This window comes from Osmerus eperlanus, chromosome 9 (genome assembly GCF_963692335.1).
Source record: "Osmerus eperlanus chromosome 9, fOsmEpe2.1, whole genome shotgun sequence".
NCBI classification, from domain to species: domain Eukaryota; kingdom Metazoa; phylum Chordata; class Actinopteri; order Osmeriformes; family Osmeridae; genus Osmerus; species Osmerus eperlanus.
This window is the reverse complement of record NC_085026.1, coordinates 3,726,755-3,732,701: the sequence shown is the minus strand read 5'-3', so window position 1 is coordinate 3,732,701 and position 5,947 is coordinate 3,726,755.

The window sequence follows — 5,947 nt, the reverse complement described above, 5'->3', positions numbered from 1 at the left end:
ATGAACTGCAGAAAGGGAGTAGCATGCAGAAAATGTCTAATATAGGGAAAACTGTCACTCGGGAAACTTCCGGGTTCTGAACTGGTTGCAGTTCCACTCTAGTTCCATATGAGGGCACTAACGAGCGAGTGCAGAATGAATTGAGGTCTATGGAGCTATACCCCTCAAAATCCACTTTTCTCACGATATATTTTTTTGTCTAGTAATTTGAATTCAGAATTCGAAAGGGGAGGCAAAAAAAGATACACTGCAAGGTGTTGGATTGTTTTAAAGTTGCCTTTCTGTTCTAAAAAGCCTTTTAAAATGTCAATGACGTCATACACATTGTACGACCAGAGATACTGCTTTACTGCAAGCTCTGGTCACTTCCTTTTTTCTCTCGAGCCATCGACAACACAGGTGACAGGTTAGGCCATCCTTGTCTATACACATGCTAGACGGCACTATTCCATGTGTATTAGGTACATTTAACTACAGGACAGTTACTCAAAAGTACGCCTATTTTATTTTCAATCCCCGCATTCTCCACTAGGTGTCTCTGCCTACACATCTTCTACACAAGATGTAGACACGAGAGGGAACCATTTACCAATCTATCTATTCTCTCACTTTAGGTGTCTCAAAAACTCCAAGACAATATCCACATATTTCAATGACTCGATTTTGTAAAGAAATATTACTATGCAATTATTAAACGAGATTTTAATTCCTTTGTAGAAGGGAGGCTGCCTATTGGTTGTTTTGTAGCCCCCTTAACCCTTTCTCAGGGTTTTCCGTGAGTTCTTGCCATCGCAATTTTCGTCTTGGCCATACCTCGAAGACCAGCGGTTGTCCAACACAAACACCGGCTTTATGAATGAATAATCACTGCATCACAAGTCTGACCACTGAGGGCTGTGCACGCTTTTAGATTGCAAATCACGACTTCACGTCGGAACATCTCTGTGAGAAATACTTATCCCATATGCCTCGCAAGGCCGATCTGAACTCTGATGTTGAGGGATTGTTAATGGCCGGGTTTCCCAGATTCGATCGTTCTTAAGGACTTAAGAAGGCTCTTAAGAAGGGTTCGGCTAAGAAGGAGCGCTAAGATAGGGGTGTTTCCCAGACGCGTTCTTAACTGCCTTCTTAAGATCCCGCCAAAGAAGCTTCTTAAGAAGCTCTTAGAGGGAGCTGCCCACCGCCGTGGTGCTGAAACTAAGTCAATCGATGCCAGGCAAATCGATCACCCACCACTTTATCAGCGCATAAATCACACACAACACCCTGTTTCTCTTATTTTTTTTAAATAAACTTCTTTTCCTTTTCAACCATGTGTTCTGTGGATCATTTTGCGTCATTTCCTAGCTTTCAAGCCTACATGATAGTTGGTATGGGTTGTGTGATGGTAGTGGGTTTAATGTTGGGAGTAGGGGGGTGGCACCCTATGTTGAAGGCAGCGTAATGTTTCCTCCCAATCCAGCACGGATCCACCAGGGAGGGATTGTGGATTGGGATCAGTGTGCCATCCACGACACCAATCACCCGGGGGATCCCAGCCATGGCATGAAATCCACGGTGGACCTGGCGGACCTCGTCCCGTATGGTGGGCATTCTGATGTGTGTCCGGGCATGGCGCAGGAGGATCGGTGTCACGGCTGCCACACTACGTGAAACCGATGCCTTGCTGAGGCCGGTGCCGTCCCCAACCACCTCCAGGAAGCTCCCCACTGCGTAAAAACGCAGCGCGGCCAGGAGCTGCACCTCCGGGCTGAGGGCAAAATTGCATCGGGTTGCCCTCTGACGAGGCGTTGGATCTCCACACGGGGAAGCCGGTACTTGGACTGGACAGCCCGGTCCGACAGCACATTCAGTGGGGAGAAGTGCTGACGCACATAGGCATTTATATAAACTGTCTGGCTTCGCGCACGGCGACGCTGTTGATTAGCAGCGAGAATATGCTGTATTGCAGCCATGGTGTCTCACGCGTGGACTTCAGCAACGCCTTTATATAGACTAGCAGGTGGAGCCTCTCTTGATGAGGTTCCAGCCGAGTTCAATTACACCTGTCAGTTTCCCTGATATCTGTGAAATACCACAGGGTTGTTGATGTTTTTATAGCTAATGTAAACTCATATGCATATGCCGAATGTGTGTGAAAACGTAATGAGTGATAGTAATGATGATTCATTTTATTTATGTGCTATAGGAACACATGGGCAATTATTTATTTTTATATCTTTATTTTTCTTCTTATGCTATTATTGTTCTTGTTCTGCAGCTGTGGGCGCACATTTATCATCACGCATGGTTTTAGTATTCCTTTGAGTGTCAGATATAACTTTCCCTGATGCAGCTGCAGTGAGCGTTTGGTCGCTAAGAAGGCTGTTAAGAGTGGGTCAGGCTGATCTTACATTTCCTTCTTAGTGAAAGATCTTCTTAAGCTAAGAACGACTCTGGGAAACACGTCCTTCTTTCACAGCGCTCTTAGAACGCTCCTAAGAAGCTCTTAGCGCTTAAGAGCTTCTTAACGAATCTGGGAAACCCGGCCAATGTCTTACTGAAGTGAGTCGATTTAAAATTAGTTCAGCACCATGGAGAGTTACATTAGGGCTTGGTATACCATCTTTTTTTTCTTTTCTTTTTTGCACAATTCAAGCAATACAATTACAAAATAAACAAACATAATAGAGATAAATGAATATCACTGTACAGGAAGAGGCAAAAAGCCAACTGAGCTTATTTGAAGCCTCCACCTATATAATATTAAAATATTTTACAAAATTACAAACAGAAAATGAAATATGCATAAAATAGACAACAAAAGAAAAGAAAATTATATAATTGCGTTGAGTGTGTGTGAGTGCATGTGTGTGCATGTGAAAGTAAGCTCGACTTGTGTTTGTTCAGGGATGTTGGATTATACCCCTGTGGTATTTCCTAAGCGATGGGAATGCTAAGTGAAACAACTATAACGGCAAAAACAAGAAAGAAATTAACAATAATACATAAAACTCTTACAAAACAGCAATTTACTTTGAAGTAGGTCTTGAAATGACCTCAATGAGGTCATATAAATCCTGTAGAAATAAGTATACCCATACAATTAGATCTGCAAAAAAGAAATATTTCAGCGAAACATTTCTGAAGTGTTCAAATGATATAAAAAATAAGTGGAAAGTAATAAATCAGGTGCTGCAAAGAGAAAAGACTACCAATGAAATTCCTTCAGTCTTTTTGGATAGTGACAATTCTCTTGACAAACCGGTTGAAATCGCAAAAAAATTTAATGAATTCTTTGTAAACATTGGTCAGGATTTAGCTGACAATATTCCAGCTTGTCATGGGAATCCAGTGGATTTCTTGTCAAACAGGTGAAACAGTCAATACTGCAGCCACTTGTTCACATCTTCACCTTGTCTTTGAAAACAGGTGTTGTGCCAGAAGATTAAAACATTTCCAAAGTTATTTCTTTGTTTAAAGCTGAAAACTCATGTTGTTTCAACAACTATAGACCCATATCTGTATTGCCTTGTTTTTCAAAAATACTAGAAAAAATCGTACAAAAAAGGATTATGTTTCATATAGAATCTAATTTAATTCTTTACAAGCACCAGTATGGTTTCCTTAAAAATCATTCAACATATATTTACTTTACCTTGTTGATACGGTTATCTCTGAACTTGACAATAATAAGTAAACATTAAGTAATAATAAGAGTAAACATATTGACTGTGTTTGTAGAAAAATTAACAAATCTATTGGAATCATACGAAGGGTTAGACACCTTGTCTCTGCAAACTGTGTCCTTATTTTTTATTATTGTTTAATTTTTCCTTATCTTTCATATTGTAATATAGTCTGGGCAAGTACTTTTCCTACTTCTCATACAACATTGGCCTTGAGGACAGATTGGAGACATCTTTAATATTTAGTATGATAGGCTACATAATAAGCATGTATTCCACTGTTGTCGGGTAATGGAATTGATGACGTTTTCACATGAGAATAGGCTATCAGATGGACAGTGTATAATATCAATGTAATAATTTATGTTATCGATGAGAGTTTTTGGTGTTTGTCCAGATCGACACCAAATGGAGGCAACGTCCCTGCTTGACTTCAGAATCTAGGTCTTGTGTATCTGGGACATAACATCCCGATTTAGTTGTTGCCACTCCTTCACATGCCCTCAGGCAAATCTACCATACAAGGTAAAGTACAATCAGTAAGTGTGTCTTGCGTCACTCCTGAGTGATAGAAACACACCAACCAACTATTCAAAAGTAGCCTACTAGGGCTTTCTCAAGGTTCCCTGCAAGGAAATATCACCTCATGACTTTTTGGACTCATCGAAGGAACCTCAATGTTAGACAAGTGGAGCTGGATAGAGGCACAGTAAGCACGGGTATATAGAACAGATCCCTAGACACACAGCAAGGACACTGCAAAGTAAAACTACAGTAAAGCAAATAACAGATGGGTGTGTAAAAATAACCAGCCACTAATATACAAAATGTCAGCAAATATAAGGGTCAAGGTTTCACTTTCACTCAATGCAAAAACGGTAACAAACAACTATCAGGACTTACGTACGCGACCTGAACCACTGAACAAGTCTTTATTTCATAATCCTCTCTCATCCTTTCTTAATGGAACAAAAATATAGTGGGTTGTGTTCCAAAACAGTTTGAATGAATCACGTGAAAATCAACACTCTTTTTTAGAAACTGTGATCGTAACTCTGTCTTCCCTGTTTTGTGACCACAATGACTCATGTCCAGTTCCTGTCTGATATGGAGGGGGCCATAGCTCTCCCACGGTTCTCCATGCTTTCAGTCACACTCCTGAATTCACAGACTTGATTTGTGTTGGAGGTGCTGTGGTGACTTTTCACCGGACTGTCTGGTTTATCTGGTCATTTTAACCAAATTGACTGCAATGGGAATTAATCCCCTATCAAGATTGCACAGACCCATAGAGGGTGTTGTGGCATGCTGCAGTCTCAGACACTACATTTCATAAAGCAAACACCCGCCAAAATGGGCCACGTCTAACTCTGCATGTTCAATTCTATCAACATTTACCACATTCATAGTGTATGTGACAACCTCTGTGCCTTGTGTTGGTTTTTCTGGTGACAGAGATGATTATATCCACAAGTTACACATGAGACCCACAACACTACAAGAAAAAAATCTATTTTCTCATCCAGTCAGAAGCTTTGTAGAGATATACATTTACATGACAGACAGGTAAAACTGTTCTTTTAAATAAAAGAACAGTTCCTCAGTATTTCCATGGACAGATAGTGTACGACTAGTAGGCAGTGCCGATCCTTCCTATAGGCGACATAAGCAGCCGCCTAGGGTGGCATGAAGAGGGGGTCGGCAATTTTCCAAGTGCATCCATTTAAATGAACCCTCCCGCTGTCCTTGAGTTTCAAATGCATTACCAGCAGAGGGCGCCAACCACGGCACGTCATATGTCCGCGTTGTGGTTGACCATGGGGGGGGGGGGGGGGGGGGGGCAGTGTAGGTTAACCCTGCCTAGTGCACCAAATGTGCTAGGACCGGCACTGCTAGTAAGTCATCTGTGGAGTGGTTGTGGTGTAAGAGAGTGTCACAGCCTTCTCCCAGCATGCCCTGTATCACGCTGCTCTGTATATTGGCCTGTTGACTGTATCACTGGATTAACAAGGGAAATTAGTTAAATCTTCTCCACAGGGGTGTTTATGAAACAACCCACACAAGCACTGGTAAGGAAGAATTATATCTGTCATGATGACGATACTGCACTGCACGGCAAAAGCTGGTACCCTGCTTGTTGCAACGCTTCTCTTTACAAAGTTGGAGAAATATTCTATTACACAGGAATAATCTGTCAGTGCATGAGCTCCACACAGAGCACAAACACACACCTCTGCTGTAGTCTGGCTCTCTGCTTCATAAAATTTGTCTCCACATAG